The sequence below is a fragment of the Canis lupus genome, chromosome 12 (genome assembly GCF_048164855.1).
Source record: "Canis lupus baileyi chromosome 12, mCanLup2.hap1, whole genome shotgun sequence".
Taxonomy (NCBI): Eukaryota; Metazoa; Chordata; class Mammalia; order Carnivora; family Canidae; genus Canis; species Canis lupus.
The window spans coordinates 94517-121591 of NC_132849.1; the positions used below are offsets into that span (position 1 = coordinate 94517).

General features: G+C 47.5%; 1 long non-coding RNA gene across 5 annotated transcripts; it reads right to left on the reverse strand.

Moving 5' to 3' along the window:
• Positions 1–884: 884 nt before the first annotated feature.
• LOC140601897 (uncharacterized) lies at positions 885–22384 on the reverse strand. Of its 5 annotated transcripts, none has more exons than XR_012004979.1 (5): positions 15507–16346; positions 14255–14389; positions 10811–10964; positions 9890–10041; positions 885–1047 (listed from the first exon to the last, which is right to left on the reverse strand). It is a non-coding gene; the product is annotated as an uncharacterized lncRNA (long non-coding RNA). The 5 variants fall into 5 exon arrangements; XR_012004978.1 differs by lacking the exon at positions 885–1047 and having other exon boundaries at positions 9173–10041; positions 15507–15614; positions 16126–16377; XR_012004981.1 differs by lacking the exons at positions 885–1047; positions 15507–16346 and adding an exon at positions 22285–22384 and having other exon boundaries at positions 9173–10041.
• Between the last annotated feature and the right edge of the window lie 4691 nt (positions 22385–27075).

Genomic DNA, 27075 nt, shown 5'->3' on the forward strand with positions numbered 1-27075 from the left:
ACTCCTTCCGATAAAAGTCAGGGATTTCTTGTCTCTTACTGCTTTAAGGATCTTCTCTTTATCTTTCGAATTTGCAAGTTTAAGTATTAAATATCGAGGTGTTGAATGGTTTTTATTGATTTTAGGGGGAGATATCTCTATTTCTTGGATCTGAATGCCTGTTTCCCTTCCCAGATTAGGAAAGTTTTCAAAAATAAAAAAATAAAAATAAATAAAAAAGGAAAGTTTTCAGCTATGATTTGTTCAAATACATATTCTGGACCTCTGTCCCTTTTGACGTCCTCAAGAACCCCAAATAAACGTAGATTTTTCTTCCTCAGACTATCACTTATTTCCCTTAACCTATCCTCATGGTCTTTTAATTGTTTGTCTCTTTTTTCCTCATATTCCCTCTTTGCCATCAACTTGTCTTCTATGTCACTCCCTCGTTCTTCCACCTCGTTAACCCTCATCGTTAGGACTTCTAACAAGTTTGGATTGCATCTCATTCAATTGATTTTTAATATCTGCCTGATTAGATCTAAATTCTGCAGTCATGATGTCTATTGAGTCCTTTGTGCTTTTTTCTAGAGCCACCAGTCGCTTTATAATAGTGTTTCTGAACTGGCTTTCTAACATTGAAGTGTAATCAAATTTTGTAACTCTGTGGGAGAGAGGACTGTTTCTGATTCTTTCTTTTGAGGTGAGGTTTCCTTCTAGTCATTTTGCTCAGTGCAGAGTGGTGAAAAATAAGTTGTATTGGGAAAAGGGGAAAAAGAGGTGAGAAAGAAGGAAAGAAAGAGAAAAAGAAAAAAGAAAAAAAGAAAAATATAGAAGAAAAAGTGAATGAAGAAGAAAGAAACAAAAATTTATTTTGTCATAATTTATTACAGTATCCACAGGAAATTAATACATTGTCCAGTAAAATAAATGGCAATATATACAGTTATAGTAAAAAAAAACAGTAATAAAAATCAAGCCTTGGGAACATAAAGAAGAGCCTTCATTTCCTAATAGATGGCACTCAGATCCTTCAAAGATCCTTCTGGTAAAAGAATTCTAAAAGTTCTGAAAAATTTTTAAAAAGAAAATGAAAGGATGAGTGGTTGAACTGGTGGAAAAGTAAGTAAAATCTACAATGTCTACAAAGGCAAAAATAGTGAACAAATTCTGAAACAGATCATCATAGGTAAGTGGAAGTGTCGGCCCATGTTTTGGATTTTTCTGGACGTTATACAATTAAGTAACAAAGCAGTTCAGTGTTCATACACAGTGGATAATTTGTGTTGCTTGTAGATATATTGAGCCTAAACCAGGATAAACCATCTCTCTCAAAACTTGAATAAGAAATATAAATCTTCACAAAAGAAAGATAAATGTGGACACTTGCCTTCTTGATTGAAAATGAGTGCAAGAAAAACAAAACAAAACAAAACAAACAAAAGCTTTCTCTGGGATTTTTTTTATTTAAAAAAAGATGTCAGAAAACCAGAGAGGCTGAATTGCATGATTTCTTACAAACAGAGGGACTCAAAGCCTGGAATTTTAAAAATCAGTGGCTCATTGGTGGACCTGGAAGGCAATAGAAAGCTGAACCCCTGTCCTTAAAAAAAGCACAACAATCAGCCCTGCAGAGAAGCAGCGGTTTGAAAAACACCTGGGGTGGGTTGGAGCAGAGAAGGAGGGGGACCTGGGCTTTCCTCATCCCTGGAACACAGCTGTATTGATCACTTGAAATACCCAGGAAATGGATCTGAGTATTGGAAGAAGGATTTCCATAGTTATTGGGAGACAATGTGGCAGGTGGAGGTCTGTGGAAGTGAGTTAAGGGAGAGAGCTACCCTGCTGCACAGGGGAGGGAACTCTTTGTATAGGGAAAGTTAAAAGAAAGAGAGGTTGAGAGAGGAGATGTAGGTTCACAAAAAAAAAAAGAAGAAAACCTATTGGACCACAGACTGGGGAGTTGGGGGAGCTGAGTGGCACAGGTTTTTTACAGTGATCATAGCTCAAACTCTGAGTTTTGGGAAGTGTGATACTTTCTCCAGAATGGAGCTGTAGTGAGTGCTACTGGTGAGAAGGAAGACTTTGGATGGGGAGCAGGCACAAAGTGGTGTAGGGTTCTCATGGGTCACACTGGGAGAGATTGTTCCCCTTTCTGGATTACATAGGGAAGAGGATATATACTGTCTCCAAGGACAAAAGACACTGTAGGCATCAACAAATGGGCTTTAATCTGCAAGGGACAGAGGCCTGTGCAGAGAGGGGATAGCCTGGTTACTACTATTTGAGGTGCCACAGCATAGAACGTGCCCACTTCAAGGGCAGAAGACTGGTTTTCTGTGACAAAGAACATAGTCAGAGTGTATGGAGCCTCTAATGCAGAGGAGGAAGCACATCCATGTGGTGGTGGCTCCTTTATGAATTGGAGCTTTGAATCCCAGCCTCACCAGAGATAAATGCAAGATACCTGGCACTGGCTCCCTGATGGCCTTGGCTTCATTGAGGACTTCCTGAACAGAGAGGGGTGTCACCATTTTACCCAGGCTGAAAACACTGTTGGACATCAGAGGGCAACACAGTGCCCCCCAATAGGGGTGGAAGCCATTGACATCACATCCTGCACCCTGGTGCTAGGCAACTGTTTTTCTTTACTGGGACAGGTGACTCAGAGCCAACTCAGCTATCCTTTCTCCCAGAAGAGCACACAGACAGGACTCTACCTGAAACAAGTTTACTGAGAATACAGTGCCCCATATTCTCCCCTTCAGTTCTGAAAGAAATAGGACCTGGTGGCATTTTTTTTTTCATTTGTCTTATTCTTTTTATTCTTTTTCCTTTGGAATGGGGCTTACGGTTTTCTCTTTGTTTTTACATTTCCTTTTCTCTCTTCTCTTTTATTATTTTTATTTTTTGACTCAGGAATCTTTTTTTCTTTTTCTTTGAAATCAGACTATAGTTTTTTTATTGTTTTTGTGTTGTGTTGGTTCCCTTTCCCTTTCTTTTTGGAGTAGGCTTCTCCCACCCACTCCCTTTTTTTCTTCTTCTTTCTTTCCTTTTATTTCAGGCATTTTTTAATGAACAAATCAAACCACACCTCAATAAAGTCCCCAAAACTCCACACTGCCAGGAAGGAGGAACTCTACAGAGGATGGACGTGTGGGAAAGAGCTGTCAAAACACAACAGCAGAATTCACACAGCATACACCAAAAACACTTCCTTAAGTGCCAGGCTCTGGACACTGTATGACTTTTTTAAATTTAGTACTATTCCGAGGTGCAAGAAACAGAACAACCCTTAATAACATATGAAAGATAAAAACTTAGCCAAGTTGACACGATGGAGGAATTTGCCCCAAAAGAAAGGTCAGGAAGACATTATAGAGGCGGGAAAGATGGCAGAAGAGTAGGGTCCCCAAGTCACCTGTCCCCACCAAATTACCTAGATAGCCTTCAAATCATCCTGAAAACCTATGAATTCGGCCTGAGATTTAAAGAGAGAACAGCTGGAATGCTACAGTGAAAAGAGTTCACGCTTCTATCAAGGTAGGAAGATGGGAAAAAAGAAATAAAGAAACAAAAGGCATCCAAGGGGGAGGGGCCCTGCGAGGAGCCAGGGTAAGGCCGCAGCGAGTGCACCCAGGACAGGAAAGCCCTGTCCCGGAGAAGCAGGAGCTTCAAACAATCCTCCTGGATGGAAAGGTGCGCTCGCAGGGAGTTGGAGCAGGATCCCAGGAGGGGCGGGGATGCCCTCAGGCTCCCTGGGACACTAACAGAGGACCTGTGTCCCAGGGAGAGCACGCCAAACCCCGCAGCCGAGCTCCCGAAAGAGCTGTAGTGCGTGCACGGCTGGACCCGGGAGCAGCTCGGGGGCAGCTTGGGCAGAGGCTCTGGGCAGAGGGAGCTGTGCAGCCAGGACCGCGATTCCAACAGCACAGGCCCGGAAGCACAGGGGGCTGGGGACACAACCCAAGATCCGGCACACCCCACGGGATAGGCAGAGATCGGGAGGGTACAGGACAGCAAGGACGCTTCTGTCCCAAGCTGAGCAGATCAGCGGCCCCGCCCCCGGAGCATCTAGGCCCCAGTGGACTGAGAGCTCCATATTTCCTTTAGGGGGTGACTCTGGGGCTGGAAAGCTGGTCGCTGCTACTGTTGTTTTACCTCCTGAGGCTTCACAGGATAAACAACCCCCACTGAGATTCACGGTGGCCTCACGGGATAAACAGGTAAACAACTTTCACTGAGCCCTGCACAAGGCACGAGGCTGAGCAGCTCCCCCAAGTGCTAACACCTAAGAATCGTCACAGCAGGCCCCTCCCCCAGAAAACCAGCTAGAAGGTCAGAGGAAAAGCAAGTTATTGACCAAGAGGCACTAGAAAGTTCTGGGGGAAGTCAAGGGATTTACAGTATATAAAATCAGAGGACACTCTCCCTTGTTTTTTGTTTTCTGTTTGCTTCCCCCTTTCTTCTTTCCTTCTCTTTTGTTTTTTTCTTTTTCTTTTCTTCTTTCTCTTCTCTCTTTTTCTGCTTTTCCCAATACAACTTGTTTTTGGCCACTCTGCACTGAGCAAAATGACGAGAAGGAAAACCTCACCTCAAAAAAAGAACCAGAAACAGTCATCACTCACAGAGTTACAAAATTTGGATTAAAATTCAATGTCAGAAAGCCAATTCAGAAGCACTATTTTAAAGCTACTCGTGGCTCTAGAAGAAAGCATAAAGGACTTAAAAAACTTCATGACTGCAGAATTTAGATCTAATCAGACAGAATTTAAAAATCAATACATGAGATGCATTCCAAACTAGAAGTCCTAACGATGAGGGTTAACGAAGTGGAAGAATGAGTGAGTGACATAGAAGACAAGTTGATGACAAAGAGGGAAACGGAGGAAAAAAGAGACAAACAACTAAAAAATCACGAGGATAGATTAAGGGAAATAAATGACAGCCTGAGGAAGAAAAATGTACATTTAAATGGGGTTCCTGAGGGCGCCGAAAGAGACAGAAGTCCAGAATATGTATTTGAACAAATCATAGCTGAAAACTTTCCTAACATGGGAAGGGAAACAGGCATTCACATCCAGGAAATAGATTCACACACACACACACACACCCCAAAATCAATAAAAACCGGTTAAATCTTCTGCATTTAATAGTGAAACTTGCAAATTCCAAAGATAAAGAGAAGATCCTTAAAACAGCAAGAGACATCTCTAAATTTTATGGGGAGAAATATTAGATTAACAGCTGACCTTTCCAGAGAGATCTGGCAGGCCAGAAGGGGATGGCAGGATATATTCAGAGTCCTAAATGAGAAGAACATGCAGCAAAGAATAGTTTATCCAGCAAGGCTTTCATTCAGAATAGAAGGAGAGATAAAGAGCTTCCAAGATAGGCAGGAACTGAAAGAATATGTGACCTCCAAACGATCTCTGCAAGAAATTTTAAGGGGGACTCTTTAAATTCCTCTTTAAGAGGAAGTCCAATGGAACAATCCACATAAACAGGGACTGAATAGGTATCATGATGATAGTAAACTCATATCTTTCGATCGTAACTCTGAACGTGAACGGGCTTAATGACCCCATCAAAAGGCGCAGGGTGTCAGACTGGATAAAAAAGCAGGACCCATGTATTTGCTGTCTACAAGAGACTCATTTTAGACAGAAGGACACCTACAGCCTGAAAAAAAAATGGTTGGAGAACCATTTACCATTCAAATGGTTCTCAAAAGAAAGCAGGGGTAGCCATCCTTATATCAGATAAACTAAAATTTACCCTGAAGACTGTAGTGAGAGATGAAGAGGGACACTATATCATACTTAAAGGATCTATCCAACAAGTGGACTTAACATTCATCAATATATATGCCCCGAATGTGGGAGCTCCCAAATATATCAATTAATAACCAAAATTAAGACATACTTAGATAATAATATAGTTATACTTGGTGACTTCAATCTAGCGCTTTCTACACTCGATAGGTCTTCTAAACCAACATCTCCAAAGAAATGAGAGCTTTAAATGATACACTGGACCAGATGGATTTCACAGATATCTACAGAACTTTACATCCGAACTCAACCGAATACACATTCTTCTCAAGTGCATATGGAACTTTCTCCAGAATAGAAGACATACAGGGTCACAAATTGGGTCTGAACTGATAACAAAAGATTGGGATTGTCCCCTGCATATTCTCAGACCACAATGCCTTGAAATTAGAAGTAAATCACAACAAGAAGCTTGGAAGGACTTCAAACACGTGGAGGTTAAGGACCATCGTGCTAAAAGATGAAAGGGTCAACCAGGATATTAAGGAAGAATTAAAAAGTTCATGAAAACTAATGAGAATGAAGATACAACCGTTCAAAATCATTGGGATGCAGCAAAAGCAGTCCCGAGGGAGAAAATGCATTGCAATACAAACATCCATCCAAAAATTGGAAAGAACTCAAATACAAAAGCTAACCTTAGACCTAAAGGAGCTAGAGAAAAAAAACAGCAAATAGATCCTACGCCCAGAAGAAAAAGAAAGTTAATAAAGATTCGAGCAGAACTCAATGAAATCGAGACCAGAAGAACTGTGGAACAGATCAACAAAACCAGGAGTTGGTTCTTTGAAAGAATCAATAAGACAGATAAACCATTAGCCAGCCTTATTAAAAAGAAGAGAGAGAAGACTCAAATTAATAAAATCATGAATGAGAAAGGAGAGATCACTACCAACACCAAGGAAATACAAACGATTTTTTTTATTTTTATTTATTTTTGACAGTCACACAGAGAGAGAGAGAGGCAGAGACACAGGCAGAGGGAGAAGCAGGCTCCATGCACTGGGAGCCCGACGTGGGATTCGATCCCGGGTCTCCAGGATCGCGCCTTGGGCCAAAGGCAGGCGCTAAACCGCTGCGCCACCCAGGGATCCCCAATACAAACGATTTTAAAAACATATTTGAACAGCTATACGCCAATAAATTAGGCAATCTAGAAGAAATGTACGCATTCCTAGAAAGCCACAAATTTCCAAAACTGGAACAGGAAGAAATAGAAAACTTGAACAGGACAATATCCAGGGAGGATATTGAAGCAGTCATCAAACACCTCCCAAGACTCAAAAGTCCAGGGCCAGATGGCTTCCCAGGGGAATTCTATCAAACGTTTAAAGAAGAAACCATACCTATTCTACTAAAGCTGTTTGGAAAGATAGAAAAAGATGGAGTACTTCCAAATTCATTCTATGAGGCCAGCATCACCTTAATTCCAAAACCAGACAAGGACCTCACCAAAAAGGAGAATTACAGACCAATATCCCTGATGAACATGGATGCAAAAATTCTCAACAAGATACTAGCCAATCGGATCCAACAATACCTTAAGAAGATTATTCACCATGACCAAGTAGGATTTATCCCCAGGATGCAAGGCTGGTTCAACACTCATAAAGCAATCAATGTGATTGATCATATCAAGAATAGAAAAAAAACAAGAAAATATGATCCTTTCAATCTATGCAGAGAAAGCATTTGACAAAATACAGCATTCGTTTCTGATCAAAACTCTGCAGAGTGTAAGGATAGGCGGAATATTCCTCAACATCTTAAAAGCCATCTATGAAAAGTCCACAGCCAATATTCTCAATGGGGAAGCACTGGGAGCCTTTCCCCTAAGATCAGGAACAAGACAGGGATGTCAAAAAAAAAAAAAAAAGAGAGAGAGAGACAGGGATGTCCACTCTCACCACTGCTATTCAATATAGTACTCGAAGTCCTAGCCTCAGCAATCAGACAACAAAAAGACATAAAAGGCATTCAAATTGGCAAAGAAGTCAAACTCTCCCTCTTCACTGATGACATGATACTCTACATAGAAAACCCAAAAGACTCAACCCCAAGGTTGCTAGAACTCATACAGCAATTGGGCAGCATGGCAGGATACAAAATCAATGCCGAGAAGTCAGTGGCATTTCTATACACTAACAATGAGACTGAAGAAAGAGAAATTAAGGAGTCAATCCCATTTACAATTGCACCCCAAAACATAACATACCTCGGAATAAACCTAACCAAAGAGGTAAAGGATCTATACCCTAAAAACTACAGAACACTTCTGAAAGAAATTGAAAAAGACACAAAGAGGTGAAAAAAATATTCCAGGCTCATGGATTGGAAGAAATAATATTGTGAAAATGTCAATGTAACCCAGAGCAATTTACACATTTAAAGCAATCCTTATAAAATACCATAGACTTTCTTCAGAGAGTTGGAACAAATCATCTTAAGATTTGTGTGGAATCAGAAAAGACCCCGAATAGCCAGGGGAATTTTAAAAAACAAAACCATAGCTGGGGGCATCACAATGCCAGATTTCACGTTGTACCACAAAGCTATGGTCAACAAGACAGTGTGGTACTGGCACAAAAATAGACACATAGATCAATGGAACATAAGAGAGAATCCAGAAGTGGACCCTCAACTTTATGGTCAACTAGTATTCAACAAAGGAGGAAAGACTATCCAGTGGAAAAAAGACAGTCTACTTAATAAATGTTGTTGGGAAAATTGGACTTCCACATGCTGAAGCATGAAACTAGACAACTCACTTGTACCATAAAAAAGTTAAACTCAAAATGGATGAAAGCTCTTAATGTGGGACAAGATTCCATCAAAATCCTAGAGGAGAACACAGGCAAAACAGTTTTTGAACTTGGCCCCAGTAATTTCTTGCAAGATTCATCCATGGAGGCAAGAGAAACAAAAGCAAAAAGAACTATTGGGACATCATAAAAAAAGAAGGTTTTGCACAGGAGAAGAAAGAGTCAACAAAACTAAAAGACAACGGACATTATGGGAGAAGATATTTGCAGATGATGTATCAGATAAAGGGCTAATTTCCAAGATCTACAAAGAAATTATTAAACTCAGCAGCAAAGAAACAAACAGGGGATCCCTGGGTGGCTCAGCGGTTTAGCGCCTGCCTTTGGCCCAGGCCATGATCCTGGAGTCCCGGGATCAAGTCCCGCATCGGGCTCCCGGCATGGAGCCTGCTTCTCCCTCTGCCTGTGTCTCTGCCTCTCTCTCTCTCTCTCTCTCTCTCTGTCTATAATAAATAAATAAATAAATAAATAAATAAATAAATAAATAAATCTTTTAAAAAATTAAATTAAATTTAAAAAAAAAAACCAAAGAAACAAACAATCCAATCATGAAACAGCCCAAAGACATGAACAGAAGTCTCACAGAGGGAGACATAGACATGGCCAACAAGCACATGAGGAAATGCTCCCGATCACTTGCCATCAGGGAAATACAAATCAAAACCACAATGAGATCCCACCTCACCTCACACCAGTGAGAATTGGGAAAATTAACAAAGCAGGAAAATACAAATTTTGGAGAGGATGTGGAGAAAGGGGAACCCTCCTGCACTGTTGGTGGGAATGTGAATTGGTGTAGCCACTCTGGAAAACAGTATGAAGGTTCCACAAAGAGTAAAAGTAGATCTGCCCTATGACCCAGCAATTGCACTGCTGGGGATTTTCCCAAGATACAGATGCAGGGAAATGCTAGGACACATGCACTCCGATGTTTATAGCAGCAATGTCCACAAAAGCCAAATTATTGAAGGAACTCATGGCCGCCGCATGGGATGAATGGATCCACCCACATTTCGACCACTCGGATGGAAGATAAGATCAAGGAAGGGCACTGGGTGGCTCAGTCAGTGAGGCTCCTGCTTTCTGGTTAGGCCATGATTCCTTGGACCTTGCTTTGAGACCTCCATTGGACTCCCAGCACACTGGGGAGCCTGCTTCGCCCTCTCCCCCTGCAGCTCACCCTGCTTATTCTCTTTACCTCTCTCCAAGAATTTAAAAACTTCCTTAAAAGTGTTTGTAAAATATCAAGTAAACCTCGGATTGGTCTTTGGATCCACAAGGAGAACCTTGATGCCTCCACAGAGCAGGTTGGGAGACTACAAGAGTTGTCGCTGGAGAGCGACTCTCAGCCCAGGATCACATAGATCTCTTGAATTCCATTAGGAGGGCTTCATGTCGGAGTGTTCCTGTGAAGAGACAAATGAGTCAAAGGGAGCCACTTGTGGGTTACGTTACCTAGACCCGAACCCTAACCTTAAACAAACCTTATCCTGATATCGAAACCAAATGCTAACCCGATCTAGGACAAGAACCCTAACCCTAAACCTAACGGTAACCCTAACCCGAATGCTAATCGGAATTCTAACCCCAACCAGAACACGAACACTCACCCAACGCTAACCTTCCAGAACTTGGACCTGAAGCCAAAATTGAAACCTAACTCTACCCAAAAACCATAACCCTAATCGCTAAGCTAAACAGTAACTCTTACACTCACCCTAAACACTAACCCTAACCCTAAACATAAACCTAACCCTACACCGTAAAACTAACCCTAACCCCAATCCAAATGCTAGCCCTAACCCTAAGCATAGTTCAATTTGGAACTTAGATGTGACATGCCATTGTGTTGGATGTATCCTGTTGTTCAGATCCCAGTCACAAAACACCTCGGGGTGACACAGGAATATTTATGCCACAGGTCATTATTGCTGGGAGCCATGGTGAAGGCTATGACCCCCAGAGCCCAGAAGGAGGCACCTCAGACTCATTCAAAATAGAACAGGACACATTTGGAGGGTTTGACAACAGAAGATGACCATGTATGCATTTTGGAGCATTCCCACCCCATCATGGTGCCCCCATTGAAATGAGGCCGGAGGTAAAGTGATCATTGTAATATTCTGTTGCTGGAACCGAGACCACTTTCAAGTGGTACTCCACCCCAAAACTCACCTCCACATGTCAATGCACCATCCTTAAAATTGCGCCTCAGATACACAGGGCACCAGCTCACGTGCATTACAAAGATCATCAATAGACCCCTGATGATGTCCCAAGGTAGGAGATTCTGCCTCTTCTATCACCGTGCAGGGTGGGAACCTGGGGACTATGTGAGAGACATGGTGGGTTAGATAGGTCACAGATCTGGGAAAGCAAGCACAGAAAGAAAGGTCTGAATTCAGCTCCGTCTCCAGAAAAGTAAGACCTTCCTTACATTTTCAGAGAGTTGTGGCTATGGCATTTTTGACTCCTGATGTACAGTTAAGGAGATGGCATGGGGTAAGCAGTCATCTGCCAAGAAGGGGGTCTGGATAGGTCTGACTGAAGGGAGGGGCCCAAGGGCTGGAATCTTGAAAAAGTGATGTCACTTCCTTGGAGACAAGAGTGTAGTGGATTTAGAACTCTGGTAACCAGGATGCTGCATTGAAGAATGTCCTTCTTTCCAGCGCACTTAACTAGAGAACAAGATGTTCTGTTGCTGTTGCCCTACTTTCAGTGGCTCTGGGCAAAAGAGAGTCCAGACAGAGAGATGTTCATGTCGCTATGGACGTCAGCTCGGCCCTCTTCACCGAAGCTTCTGGTTATATGCGGGAAACCTCAACAGGTACTACAAGGCACCTGGGGAAGACACTGGAGAGCAGGTCACACTGTAATCTCAGCTGAGGGGGCTCGAACCTCCTTCAGGCTCATTGTGTGTGTGCCTGTTTGTGTATGTAAGAGTGTGTTTGTGTGAGACTGTGTGTGTGTGTGTGTGTGTGTGTGTGTGTTGTGTGCTTGTCTGTGTGGAGATGGGACAGCAGAAAGGAACATGCCCTTCCTGGGCAGAAACCAGCTGCCATGGTTTGGAAGCCTGTCACATCTTTGGTGTTCAGACCCCAGGCCATAGCAGGCAAGATGAGAAGGTGAGCGCTGAGGGCCAAGCTCAACTACGAGTATGTAAGTCATGAGCGCAAGAGTCTCTTTCATCTGACTTCTCCTTGGCAGATGTCTCTTCAGGTGCCCCTGTGATGTGAAGCGGAGAACATGATTTAAAAAGGGGATGTCCCATTGGGTGTTGTGCAGGGGGTACCCTAATGTCTCCTGGCCCTGCACATACGGGGCACTGTATTTGCAGAGCTGCACCCAGAATATCTTGGGGGAGATGTTCTGGGGCTTCAGCATATCAAACTCCCTAGACAATGATCGGGTGCACAAGGCAAACAAGGAGCAGTGCTGTTCTGAGGTGAGAATGGGAAGAGGGTTCTCCACAGAGAGATGGTCCCCACACAAACATGGAGAGAAACCTGGGGCCCTCCCTTAGTGTTTCCACATGACTGCCTCATAGGCCAAACCGCAAAGAGACCTGAACCTCCACTCCTTTTTTTTTTTTTAATTTTTCTATTTATTATTTATGATAGTCACACAGAGAGAGAGAGAGAGAGAGAGGCAGAGACACAGGCAGAGGGAGAAGCAGGCTCCATGCACTGGGAGCCCGACGTGGGATTCGATCCCGGATCTCCAGGATCGCGCCCTGGGCCAAAGGCAGGCGCCAAACCGCTGCGCCACCCAGGGATCCCTGAACCTCCACTCCTAACCTCCAGCGATGTCTGAGGTGATAAGACACTGTTCCCCTAGGTTGGAATGGTGCAGAATAGATTTAATGTTTTTGAGGAGCGGGGGCAGTTTGCTTGTTTCACTCAGAGCAATGAGTGTCTTTGCGTTTCACTACCATTTTCCTTATTTCACCCACGCGCCCCAAATATCCTGTGTAGAACCCAGCACCTCTGTCGTTAAACAAGGTCTGCAGACCACACAAAACATCACACTGAAGACGGTGACTTAGACAAAAGGAAGGGTGAGATGAAGCCATTCTCCATGCTTATCTCTAAGGTGTCATGTGCCAGAATACATCAGATCGTTGTAGGCCAAATAGGTCATGAGCTGTGTCCTTAGAGGGCCTTGCAGTACTCCATCAATGGGGCCGTTGTCACAGTGATTCAGATTTTCAAGGCCCTGGGCACTTGACATGATGCCATTCTCTTGCATGTCTGCCGAGCTGCAAGGAGCAACTTGTGTGACCCCAGAGACTGTTTAAGTTGCTTGATCTGCCATCACCTGGAAACCCAGAATGGGTGGAAACCCTTTGATGCATCAAATTTCTCGCACTGGATTCAGACCATCCGAGGTTTACTTGATATTTTACAAACACTTTTAAGGAAGTTTTTTAAATTCTTGGAGAGAGGGAAAGAGAATAAGCAGGGTGAGCTGCAGGGGGAGAGGGCAAAAAAACCAGGTCCCTGGGATCATGGCCTGACCTGAGAGCAGGGGCCTCACTGACTGAGCCACCCAGTGCCCTTCCTTGATCTTACCATCCGTCCGCGTGGTCAAAATGTGGGTGGATCCATTCATCCCATGCGGCGGCCATGAAGATGTCACATCTAACCAACTGTGGACATGCGTGCCTACGACAGGTCGAGTGATTGACTGTCTGACTCTCTGACTAGACTTGAGACCGAGACAGTGTATCTACTGTATTCTTTCAATGATGTTAGTGCTTCGAAATGTGGCTGCAATCCTAGGCGCTTTCTCTCTATTCTTGGAGAAAGGAATCCCAACCAGCACTTTCCATCTACTGAGTGGACCATGAACTGCTCTGTCTTCCCCACTGACCGCTGCTCTGGACACATGAAGGGCAAGGAGCAGGGCCAGTTAGATGGAATCCCAGAAGTCTTTTGCAAAGAGGAAAACGGCCTGCTTTCCACGTGCTTCTGTACACCGAGGTTGCCACAGGCTTGATGTGGAGAGCTTCTTCGCTGGCGAGAGACAGCTGCTCCACAGGAAGATGCCCAGCAGCCCTTTGAACAGGGCCACACAGCAGAGAAGTCTAGGCCATGTTTTCTGTCAGGATTGCCCACAGTAGCCCCATGATGTTCATCCTCTTCACAGCCCTTCTCAGAGGAGGAAAAGGAAGCTCAGAGAGGTGCAGTGACATTCCCAAAACATGCCGGTAGTAGAGGCGAGCCTCAGGCCCTGTGCTGTGTATGGGGTGGTCAGTCACCTGTAGAGTTGCTGGCCCAGGACCCTTTGGGCTGTGCTGAACACCTGGTAGACACGGAAAATGACTTCATTTTCTGAGAGACTCCTTTCCTGCCGGATCGCAGAAGGGACTGTACAAAAGTATCCATTCTGCCTTCGCGGAGTGTCCGCATGGTCCAGGCCTCACCCGGAGTCAGGGTGGATGGTTCCTTTCCACCCCAGAGACACAAGGAGGAGCACTGTAGTCAGCTTCCAAACCACGGGCCACTGGGAAGAACAGGGTCTGGCGCTCAGCCCAGAGACACCCATCCCCTCGGGAAGTTGTGCAGGAAAAAAGGACTTTAGGGCCCACACAGAAAAGGGTTCTATGCTTCAAAATACCATTAGTTGGTTGGGACGCAGGACAGAGCATTGGCAACTTCAACACATTCCAGTAGCTGAGCATCACCCGCATTTCTCTCAACTCAGAGCTTTTATGAAGACCAGTATTCCATGGAGTCATCCGTAAACATCCCACTGCAGATAGAACACAGAGGGTTAGCACCTCAAATGCTGCTCAAGATCCCACAGATTGGGCCTGAGAAGAGACCAAAGCATGGACTCCGTGGCATTTCCCCTAAGCTGATGTACCTTGGTCTGTTCCTGACCTAGGGAGGAAGGATCAGGGAGAGCACCTTCTTCGGCAGGCCCCAGGGAACCTAGGGCCTGTTCTTCCTAGTCTGTTTTCTTGGCTTGCCCTGATCATCTGTGGGTCCTGACTTTCCCCATGAATGGGACTTGTTCTCAGTCCAGACCGGCCATGCTTGTGGTCAGTGGGCTGATGCACCTGTGCTTCACAGGGGGAGATGGAGTAATTGAACCCTTGGAACAACTCATCCAAGATTTCCTGTGTGGATCTCTACACAAAAGGCAGAGCCAGCTACTTGGGTCAGGAGGCATCAGAGGACTTTCACCCAAATTGGGCTTCTAGGTTATGGCAGATCAAGCAACGTAAACAGTCTGTGGAGACACACAAGGTGCTGCTTGCAGCATGGCAGTCCTGGTAAGAGAATGGCATCATGTCAAGTGCCAATGGCGTTGAATGGCTGAATCACTGTGGCAGACGGCCCCATTGATAGAGTACTATGAGGACCTCTACGGACACAGCTCATGACCCGTTGGACCAACAAAGATCTGATGTGTTCTGGCACATGACACCTTAGAGATAAACATAGACAATGGCTTCATCCCACCCTTCCTTTTGTCTTAAATCACCGTCTTCATTGTGATCTTTTGTGAGGCCTGCAGAAGTTGTGCTAGGACAGTAGAGCTGCGTTCTACACAGGATCCCTGGGGCACGTGGGTGAAATCAGGAAAATGGTAGTGAAACGGAAAGACACTCATTGCTCTGAGTGAAAAAAACCAACCACCCCCACTCTTCAAAAACAGGAAATCTATTCTGCACCATTCCAACCTAGGGGAACAGTGTCTGATCACCTAAGACATAGCCGAAGGTTAGGAGGGGAGGTTCATGTTCTCTTTGTGTTTGGGCCTGTGCGGCACTCGTGTGGAAACACTAAGGGAGGGCCCCAGGTTTCTCTCCATGTTTGCGTGGGGGCCATCTCTCTGTGGAGAACCCTCTTCCCATTCTCACCTCAGAACAGCACTGCTCCTTGTTTGCCTGAAGCACCCGATCATTGTCTAGGGAGTTAGAAGAGTTGAAGCCCCAGAACATCTCCTCCAAGATCTCCTGGGTGCAGCTCTGCAAATACAGTGCCCCGTATGTAACAGGGCCTAGAGACATTAGGGTACTCCCTGCACAACACAACAAGGAGACATCCCCTTTAGAAACCGCGTTCTCCGCTTCACATCACAGGGGCAGCTGAAGGGACATCTGGAAATGAGAAGCCACACGAAAGACACTCTTGCGCTCATGACTTACATACTTGAAGTTGAACTTGGCCCTCAGCACTCACCTTCTCATCTTGCCTACTATGACCTGGAGTCTGAACACCAAAGATGTGACAGGCTTCCAAACCGTGGCAGCTGGTTTCTGCCCAGGAAGGGCATGTTCCTCTCCTCTGTCCCCTCTACACACACACACACACACACACACACACACACACTCACACACACAGTCTCACACTAACACACCCTCTTACACATACACAAACGGACACACACCCAGTGGGGTGAAAGAGGTTCGAGCCCCCTCAGCTGAGATTACAGTGTGGCCTGCTCTCCAGTGGCTTCCCCCAGGTGCCTTGTGGTACCTGTTGAGGTCTCCTGCACATAACCAGAAGCTTCAGCGAAGGGGACCGAGTTGACGTCCATAGCGACATGAACATCTCTCTGTCTGGACTCTCTTAAGCTCAGAGCCACTGAAATTAGGTCAACCGCAAAAGAACATCTTGTTCTCTTGACCGGCTCCAGTTAAGTGAGTTGGAAAGAGGGACATTGTTCAACGCAGCTTCCTGGTTACCAGAGTTCTAAATCCACTACACTCTTGTCTCCAAGGAAGTGACATCACTTTTTCAAGATTCCAGCCCTTGGGCCCCTCCCTTCAGTCAGACCTATCCAGACCCCCTTCTTGGCAGATGACTGCTTACCGCATGCCATCTCCTTAACTGTACATCAGGAGTCAAAAATGCCATAGCCAGAACTCTCTGAAAATGCAAGGAAGGTACTACTTTTCTTGAGACGGAGCTGATTTCAGACCTTTCTTTCTGTGCTTGCCTTCCCAGATCTGTGACCTATCTAACCCACCGTGTCTCTCATATAGTCCACAGGTTACCAACCTGCACAGTGACAGAAGAGTCAGAATCTTCTTCCTAGGGACATCATCAGTGGTGTATGAATGATATCTGCAATGCACGTGAGCTGGTGCTCTGTGTATCTGAGGTGCAAATTTTAAGGATGGTGGTTTGACATGAAGAGGTAAGATGGAGTGGAGTACCGGTTGAGTGGTACCAACTGATTACCAGTTGAATGTGCACTAGGTTCCACAGTTTTCACTTGACCTCCGGCCTCATTTCAATGGGGGCACCATGATGGGGTGGGAATGCTCTAAGGTGCAGACATGGTGATCTTCTGTAGTCAAACCGTCCAATTTTTCCAGTTCTATTTTGAATGAGACAGAGGTGCCTCCTTCTGGGCTCTGGGGGTCGCAGCCTTCACCATGGCTCCCAGCGACAATGACTTGTGGCATAAATATCCCTGTGTCACCTCGAGGTGCCTCATGACTGGTTCCTGACCAACACAATACATCCAACTCAATGGCATGTCACATCTAATTTCCAAACTGATCTATGTTTCAGGTTAGGGTTAGGCCTCAGGATCAGGGTTAGGGTTAGGCTTCAGGGTTATAGTTAGGGTTAGGGGTCAGGGTTAGAGGTAGGGTTCAGGTTAGGGTGAGGGTTATCGTTAGGCTTCAGGGTTAGGGTTAGGGTAAGGGGTTAGGCTTAGGGTTAGGGTTAGGGTTAGTTCTCAGGGTTAGCGTTAGCGTTAGGCCTTAGGGTTAGGGGTGAGGTTTAGGCCTCAGGGTTACGGTTAGGGGTTAGGCTAAGGGATTAGGGTTAGAGGTTAAGCTTAGGGGTGAGGGTTAGGGTTAGGTTTTAGGTTTAGAGTGATGGTTAGGCCTGGGGTCAGTGTTAGGGTTAAGCCTAAGGGTTAGGGTTTTGGATTAGGCCTCAGGGTTAGGCCTCAGGTTTAAGCCACAGGGTTAGGGTTAGGGTTAGGCCTCAGGGTAAGTCCTCATGGTTAGGCCACAGGGTTAGGCCTTAGGGTTAGGTTTAGGCCTCAGGGTTAGGGTTAGGGTTAGGCTTCAGTGTTAGGGCTTCGGTTTAGGCCTGAGGGTTAGGCCTAGAAGTTAGGTCTCAGTGTGAAGGGTTAGGGTTAGGTTTAAGACTCAGGGTTAGGGTAAGGGTTAGGCCTCAGGGTTAGGCTTTAGGTTTAGGCCTTAGGGTTAGGGTTAGGCCTCAGTGTTAGGGTTAGATTTAGGCTTCTGGGTGAGGGCTTAGGTTTAGGCCTCAGGCTTAGGCCTAGTGTTTAGGCCTCAGTGTTAGGGGTTAAGGTTAGGGTTAGGCCTCAGGGTTAGGGGTTAGGTTTAGGCCTCAGGGTTAGGCCTCAGGGCTAGGGTTAGGGTGAGCTTTGGGTTAGGGTTAGGGTTAGGGTCAGGGTCAGAATTAGGGTTCAGGTTGGATTAGGTATAGGGTTAGTGTCAGGGTAAAGGTTAGAGTCAGGGTCAGGGTTAGGGTCATGGTCATGGTGAGGGTCAGGCTTAGGGTTAGGGTCAGTGTTAGGGTCAGGTCTGGGTTAGGATCAGGTTCTGGGTTAGGGTTAGGGTTAGGATTAGGGTAAGACTTAGGCTTCAGGGTTAGGGTTAGGGCAGGGGCCCAGGGTTAGGATTAGGGTTTGGCCTGAGGGTTAGGGTTAGGGTGAAGCTTCAGGATTAGGGGTTAGGGTTAGGCCTCAACGTTAGGGTTTATTTATAGGCTTCCATGATAGGACTACGGGTTAGGCCTCAGGGTTAGGGGGTTAGGATTAGGGTTAAGGTTAGGGGTTAGGGTTAGGGCTCAGGGTTAGTGGTTAGTGTTAGGCTGAGGGGTTAGGGTTAGGTGTTACACCGAGGATTTAGTGTAAGGGTTTAGGCCTTGGGGTCAGGGTTAGGGTTAAGGTAAGTGGTTAGGGTTAGTGTTAGTTTTTGCCCTCAGAGTTAGGGTTGTGGTTAGGCCTCAGGGTTAGGGGTTAGGGTTTGGCCTCATGGTTAGGTTTAGGGGTAGGCCAAGGGGTTAGGGTTAGGGGTTAGGCCAAGGGGTTAGGGTTAGGGGTTAGGCCAAGGGGTTAGGGTTAGAGGTTCAGCCTAGGGGTTAGTGTTAGGATTAGGGTTTATGTTTAGGGTTAGGGTTAGGCTTGGTGTCCATGTTAGGGTTACGCCTAAAGGTTAGGGTTTAGGTTTAGGCCTCAGGGTTAGGCCTCAGGGTTAAGGCTCTGGGTTAGGGTTAGCATTAGGCCTCAGGGTTAGGGGTTAGGGTTAATCCTCAGGGTTAGGGTTTAGGGTTTGGCCTCATGGTTAGGGTTACGGGTTAGCCCGAGGGAGTAGGGTTAGGAGTTAGGCCTAGGGGTTAGGGTTAGGATCAGGGTTTAAGGTTAGGGTTAGGGTTAGGCCTGGGGTCATTGTTAGCATTAGGTCTAAGGTTTAGGGTTTAGGTTTAGGCCGCAGCGTTAGGCCTCAGGGTTAGACCTCAGGGTTAGGGTTAGGGTTAGGCCTCTGGCTTAGACCACAGGGTTAGGCCTCAGTGTTAGGCCTCAGGTTTCGGTCCAATGGTTAAGTTTAGGACTCAGGGTTAGTGTAAAGGTAGGACTCAGGTTTAGGGTTTAGATTTAGGCCTCATGTTGAGGTTTAGGCCTCATGGTTAGGGTTAGAGTAAGACATCAGGGTTAGGGTTTAGGTTTAGGCCTCAGGGTTAGGACTAGGAGTTCGGCCTCAGGGTTAGGGTTTAGGGTTAGGGTTAGGGTTAGTCCTCCTGGTTAAGGGTGAGGGTTAGGCCACAGGGTTAGGCCTCAGGGTTAGGCCTCAGGGTTAAAGTTATGGTTAGGGTTAGGGTTAGGGCTAGGGTTAGGTCAGGTTCAGGGTTAGGGTTAGTGTTATGGTTAGGGTCAGGGTTAAACTTAGGGTCATGATCAGGTTTAGGGTCAGGGTCAGCATTTGGGTTAGGGTTAGGGTTAGGTTTAGGTTTCAGGGTTAGGGGTTAGGGTTAGGGTCAGGGTCAGGGTTAGGCCTCAGGGTTAGGGTCTGGGTTAGGTCTCAGGGTTAGGGTTAGGCTTAGGCCTCAGTTTAGGTCTCAGGGTTAGAACCCAGGGTTAGGCCTCAGGGTTAGGTTTAGGCCTCAGGGTTATGGTTAAGTTTGGGCCTCAGAGTCAGGTTTAGGTTTAGGCCTCAGATTTAGGCCTAGGGGTTAGGCCTCAGGGTTAGGGGTTAGGGTTAGGATTAGGCCTCAGGGTTAGGCGTTTGGGTTAGGCATCAGGGTAAGGACTCAGTGTGAGACCTCAGGCTTAGGGTTAGGCTGCAGGGTAGGCCTCAGGGTTAGGCCTCAGGGTTTGGCATCAGGGTTATGTTTAGGCCTCAGAGTTAGGGGTTAGGGTTAGACCTCATGGTTAGGGTTTCTGTTTAGGCCTCAGGGTTAGGCCGAGGGGTTAGGTTTAGGGTTCGGCCGAGTTAGAGTTAGGGTTAGAGTTAGGGTTAGGGTTAGACTCAGGGTTCGGGATTAGGGTTAGGCCTCAGGGTTAGGGGTTCGGGTTAGGTCGAGTGGTTAGGCTTAGGGGTTAGGCAGAGGAATTAGGGTTAGGGGTTAGGCCTGAGGTCATGGTTAGGGTTAAAGTAAGGTTTAAGGTTCGGCCGAGTTAGAGTTAGGGTTAGAGTTAGGGTTAGGGTTAGGGGTTAGGCTTGGGGTCATGGTTAGGGTTAAAGTAAGGTTTAGGGTTCTGCCAAGTTAGAGTTAGGGTTAGAGTTAGGGTTAGGGTTAGACTCAGTGTTCGGGATTAGGGTTAGGCCTCAGGGTTAGGGGTTCGGGTTAGGTCGAGTGGTTAGGCTTAGGGGTTAGGCAGAGGAATTAGGGTTAGGGGTTAGGCTTGGGGTCATGGTTAGGGTTAAAGTAAGGGGTTGGGGTTAGTGTTAGGGTTAGGCCTCAGGTTTAGGGTTAGGGTTAGGCCTCAGGGTTAGCGGTTAGTTTCAGGCCTCAGGATTAGGGGTTAGGTTAGGGCCTAATGGCTAGGGTTAGGGGTTAGGCCGAGGGGTTAGGGTTTGGGGTTAGGTGTAGGGGTTAGGATTAGGATTAGGGTTTAGGGTTAGGGTTAGGGTCAGGCATGGGGTCACTGTTATGGTTAGGCCTAAGGGTTAGGGTTTAGGTTTAGGCTTCAGGGTTAGGGTTAGTCTTAGGCCTCAGGGTTAGGCCAAATGGTTAGCCCACAGGAATAGGTTTCAGGTTAAGGCCCGAGGGTTAGGTTTCGGATTCAGGGTTAGGGTAAGGATTAGGACTCAGGGTTATGGGTTAGGTTTAGGCCTCAGGGGTAAGCCTAGGCTTTAGGCCTCAGGGTTAGGGTTTGGGTTAGTGTTAGGGTTAGGCTTCGGTGTTGGGGGTTAGGGCTCAGGGTTAGAGTTCGGGCTAGGCCTAGGGGTTAGGCCTCACGGTTAAGGGTTAGGTAAAGGGTTAGGGTAAGGTCTCGGTTTTTGGGGTTTGGCCTCAGGGTTAGAGTTAGGGTTAGGCCTCAGGGTTTGGCCTCAGGGTTAGTGGTTAGCCCTCAGGATTAGGGGTAGTGTTAGGCTTCAGGAATAGGGGTTAGGTTCAGGTATAGGCCTCAGGGTTAGGTTTAGTGTTAGGGTTAGTGTCAGAGTTAAGGATAGGGTTGGCCTCAGGGTTAAGCCTCAGGGTAACGACCGGGGTGAGGGTCAGCGTTAGGGTCAGGGTTTGGCCTCAGGGATAGGGTCAGGGTTTGGCCTCAGGGTTAGGCCTCAGGGATTGGGTCAGGGTTAGGCCTCAGGGTTAGGGTCAGGGTTAGGGTTAGGGCTAGGGTTAGGGTCAGGTTTGGGCCTCAGGGTTAGGCCTTAGGGATAGGGTCAGGATTAGGCCTCAGGGATAGGGGTCATGTTAGGGTCAGAGTCAGGGTTAGGCCTCATACTAGATTTCTTGTGTGGATCTCCACAAAAAAGACAGAGCCAGCTACTTGGGTCAGGAGGCATCAGAGGGCTTCCACCCAAACTGGGTTTCCAGGTTATGGCAGATCAAGCAATTTAAACAGTCTGTGGGGACACCCAAGTTGCTCCTTGCAGTACGACAAACATGGCAAGAGAATGGCATCATGTCAAGGGCCAATGGCGTTGAATGGCTGAATCACTGTGGCAGGCAGCCCCACTGATGGAGTACTACGAGGACCTCTACGGACACAGCTCATGACCCGTTAGGCCAACAAAGATCTGATGTGTTCTGGCACATGACACCTTAGAGATAAACATAGACAATGGCTTCATCCCACCCTTCCTTTTGTCTTAAATCACCCTCTTTAGTGTGATCTTTTGTGAGGCCTGCAGAAGTTGTGCTAAGACAGTAGAGCTGCGTTCTACACAGGATCCCTGGGGCGCGTGGGTGAAATCAGGAAAATGGTAGTGAAACGGAAAGACACTCATTGCTCTGAGTGAAAAAAACCAACCACCCCCACTCTTCAAAAACAGGAAATCTATTCTGCACCATTCCAACCTAGGGGAACATTGTCTGATCATCTCAGACATAGCCGAAGGTTAGGAGGGGAGGTTCATGTTCTCTTTGTGTTTGGGCCTGTGCGGCACTCGTGTGGAAACACTAAGGGAGGGCCCCAGGTTTCTCTCCATGTTTGCGTGGGGGCCATCTCTCTGTGGAGAACCCTCTTCCCATTCTCACCTCAGAACAGCACTGCTCCTTGTTTGCCTGGAGCACCCGATCATTGTCTAGGGAGTTAGAAGAGTTGAAGCCACAGAACATCTCCTCCAAGATCTCCTGGGTGAAGCACTGCAAATACAGTGTCCCAGGGATCCCTGGGTGGCGCAGCGGTTTAGCGCCTGCCTTTGGCCCAGGGCGCGATCCTGGAGACCCGGGATCGAATCCCACATCGGGCTCCCGGTGCATGGAGCCTGCTTCTCCCTCTGCCTGTGTCTCTGCCTCTCTCTCTCTCTCTCTGTATGACTATCATAAATAAATAAAAATTTAAATAAAAAAAGAATTGACAGTTGAAAACTGTGTTTTAAAAAAAAAAATACAGTGTCCCATATGTACAGAGCCAAGAGATATTAGGGTACTCCTTCCACAACACAACAAGGGGACATCCCCTTTAGAAACTGTGTTTTCTGCTTCACATCACAGGTGCAGCTGAAGGGACATCTGGCAACGAGAAGCCTGATGAAAGACACTCTTGCCCTCATGACTTACATATTGAAGTTGAGCTTGGCCCTCAGCACTCACCTTCTCATCTTGCCTACTATGACCTGGAGTCTGAACAGCAAAGATGTGTCAGGCTTCCAAACCGTGGCAGCTGGTTTCTGACCGGGAAGGGCATGTCCCTCTTCTCTGTCCCCTCTACACACACATACACACACACACACACACTCACACACACAGTCTCACAGTAACACACCCTCTTACACATACACAAACAGACATGCACCAAATGAGGGTGATAGAGGTGCGGGCCCCCTCAGCTGAGATTACAGTGTAGCCTGCTCTCCAGTGGCTTCCCCCAGGTGCCTTGCGGTACCTGTTGAGGATTCCCGCACATAACCAGAAGCTTGGGCGAAGTGGGGCGCACTGTCGTCCATAGCGACATGAACATCTCTCTGTCTGGACTCTCTTAAGCTCAGAGCCACTGAAAGTACGGCAACAGCAACAGAAGGTGTTCTCCCGACCGGCTCCAGTTAAGTGTGCTGGAAAGTAGGACATTGTTCATCGCAGTTTCCTGGTTACCAGAGTTCTAAATCCGTTACACACTTGTCCCCAAGGAAGTGCTGTCACTTTTTCAAGATTCCAGCCCTTGGGTCCCTCCCTTCAGTCAGACCTATCCAGAGCCCCTTCTTGGCAGATGACCGCTTACCCCATGCCATCTTCTTAACTGTACATCAGAAGCCAAAAATGACATAGCCACAACTCTCTGAAAATGCAAGGAACGTCCTAGTTTTCTGGAGACGGAGCTGAATTCAGACCTTTCTTTCTGTGCTTGCCTTCCCAGATCTGTGACCTATCTAAGACACGGTGTCTCTCATATAGTCCCCAGGTTCCCAACCTGCACGGTGATAGAAGAGGCAGAATCTCCTTCCTAGGGACATCATCAGGGGTCTATGGGTGATATTTGTAACGCAAGTGAGCTGGTGCCCTGTGTATCTGAGCCTCAATTTTAAGGATGGTGCTTTGATATGAAGGGGTGAGTTGTAGCATGGGACACCATTTGAAAGTGACCTGGGTACAAGCAACGTAATATCACAATGGTCACTTTACCTCCAGCCTCATTTCAATTGGGACAGCATAATGGGGTGGGAATGCTACAAGATGCAGCCATGGTCATCTTCTGTCGTCAAACCGTCCAATTGTGTCCTCTTCTATTTTTAATGAGTCCGAGGTGCCTTCTTCTGGGCTTTGGGGGTCGCAGCCTTCCCAATGGCTCCCAGTGATAATGACCTGTGGCATAAATATCCCTGTGTCACCGCGAGGTGTTTCGTGATGGGTTTTGACCAACACGATACATCCAACACAGTGGCATGTCACACCTAAGTTCGATTTGGAACTATGCTTAATCTTTGTGTTAGGCTTCGGGTTGGGATTAGGGTTAGATTTGCGGTGTCGCGTTAGGGTTGGGGTTCAGTTTTGCGTTCAGGTTCAGGTTCGGGAAAGTTAGGGTCGGGTGAGGGTCGGGTTCTGTTTGGCGTTAGAATTTGAGTTAGGATTCAGGTTAGAGTTAGGGTTAGGTTTAGGATTAGGGTTCGGGTTCAGTATAGCTTTCGCATTAGGGTTCGGGTCCGGGATAAGCTTTGTCTAGAGTCAGAGTTCGGATCCAGGTTAAGGACCCCACATGCCGCTCCCTTTGACTCATTTGTGTCTTCAAAAGAACATCCCGACATGAAGCCCTCCCACTGGAAAAAAGAGATCGAGTGATCCTGTACTGACAGGCGCTCGACAGCGAAAACCCCTGTAGTCTCCCACCCTGCTCTGTGGAGGCATCAAAGTTCTCCTTTTGGATCCAAAGACCAATCCGAGGTTTATCTGATATTTTACAAACACTTTTAAGGAAGTTTTTTAAATTCTTGGAGAGAGGGAAAGAGAATAAGCAGGGTGAGCTGCAGGCAGAGAGGGCAAAGCAGGCTCCCCACTGAGCAGGGAGCCCAAAGGAGGTCTCAAAGCCAGGTCCCTGGGATCATGACCTGACCTGAAAGCAGGGACCTCACGGACTGAGCCATCCAGTGCCCTTCCTTGATCTTATCTTCTATCCGCGTGGTTGAAATGGGTGGATCCATTCATCCCATGCGGCGGCCATGAAGATGTCACATCTAACCATCTGTGGACATGCGAGCCTACGACAGGTCAAGTGATTGACTGTCTGACTCTGACTACACTTGAGACCGAGACAGTGTATCTACTGTATTCTTTCAATGATGTTAGTGCTTCGAAATGTGGCTGCAATCCTAGGCGCTTTCTCTCTATTCTTGGAGAAAGGAATCCCAACCAGCACTTTCCATCTACTGAGTGGACCATGAGCTGCTCTGCCTTCCCCAGTGACTTCTGCTCTGCCACGTGAAGGACAAGGAGCAGGGCCAGTTAGATGGAATCCCAGAAGTCTTTTGCAAAGAGGAAAACGGCCTGCTTTCCACGTGCTTCTGTACACCGAGGTTGCCACAGGCCCATGAGGCTTGATGTGGAGAGCTTCTTCACTGGGGAGAGACAGCTGCTCCACAGGAAGATACCTAGCAGCCCTTTTGACAGAGAGAGACAGCAGAGGTGTCTAGGCAATGTTTTCTGCCAGGAGTGCCCACAGTAGCCACTTGAGGTTCATCCTCTCGCACAGCCCTTCTCAGAGGAGGAAAAGGAAGCTCCTCCGAGAGGAGTAGTGACATTCCCAAAACGTGCCAGTAGTCGAGGCGAGCCTCGGGCCCTGTGCTGCGTATGGGGCAGTGGAACTGCCCGTGGAACTGGAACACCTCCGGGCCATGTTGAGTGACAGGTAGAGACGGGAAACGATTGTGTCGCCTGAGACGCTTCTATCCCGGAAGGATCGCAGCGGGGACTGTACCAAAGTATCTGTTGTTCTGCCTTCCTGAGGCGTCAGCACGGTCCGGGCAGGCCTCACCCGGGGTCAGGGTGGACGGTTCCTTTCCACCCCAGAGACACGAGGATGGGCACTGTAGTCAGCTTCCAAACCACGGGCCACTGGGAAGAACAGGGTCTGGCGCTCAGCCGAGAGACACCCATTCCCTCGGGAAGTGGTGTGGGACAAAGGACTTCAGGGACCACACAGGAAAAGGTTCTAGGCTTCAAAATATCGTTGGTTGGTTGGGACGCAGGGCAGAGCATTGGCAACTTCAACACATTCCAGTAGCTGAGCAACCCCAGCATTCCTCTCCACTCAGAGCTTTTAGAAGACCAGTATGCCATGGAGTCGTCCGCCAACGTCCCCACTGCAGATAGAACCGAGAGGAACAGAACCTCAGATGCTGCTCGAGATCACCTACGTTGGGCCTGAGAAGAGACCAGAGCGTGGGCTGCATGGCGTTTCCTCTAAGCTGATGTAGCTCGATGTAGCTTGGTCTGTTCCTGACCTAGAGAGGCGGGATCAGGGGAGAGCACCTTCTTCGGCAGGCCCCAGGGAAGCCAGTTTCTCCCAGTCTGGGTTCTTGGCTTGCCCTGATCGACTCTGGGTCCGGACTTTCACCATGAATGTGACTAGTCCTCAGCCCAGACTGGCAATTGATGTAGTTGGCCTCCCAGTTCCTCGGTCTGCCATCAAGGTCGTCCTCCTCCTCGGGGGTGGGGTGGGGGGCGGGTGGTTGTGTGTCATAGAGAGAGAGAGAGAGAGAGAGAGAGAGGCAGAGACAGAGGCAGAGGGAGAAGCAGGCTCCATGCACAGGGAGGGAGCCCGACGTGGGATTCGATCCCGGGTCTCCAGGATCGCGCCCCGGGCCAAAGGCAGGCGCCAAACCGACCGCTGCGCCACCCAGGGCTCCCCTCCACGTACTTTAGAGAGTCACTGTCTTAGACGTGCCTTAGGCTCAAGGACTCGATGCGGTCTCCCTTTCTGTGGCACGGTCGGTCCCATCCATCCCCCGTTAGGCCCAAAGTAGAATTGCATGACCACACTGCTCACGGGAGCTGGAGAAGATATGCTAAGGTGACCGACCGGACCGACCGACCGACCGACCGGATGGGAGCACTGTCCATTCGAAAGGAAGGACCTACAGGCCGAGGCGTCTATAAACACGCTCCCTGGAAGTCTTTGGCTTTCGCGTGCCTCTGATGAAATCATTGCTCCGGAAACTCCAGCATCTATAGCCGGTCTTGTCCATGGTCTTCTGACCATGACTCGTCCTCCGTTCGCCTGACGTTCTGCCCAATTGTCCGTCCACGGAGAAATTAGACCCCGTCCCGTGAGAGCCGAATCCGACCCCTCCGCTCACCCCCACGACAGAGAAGACTATGCCCAGGTCTGTGCCCGCC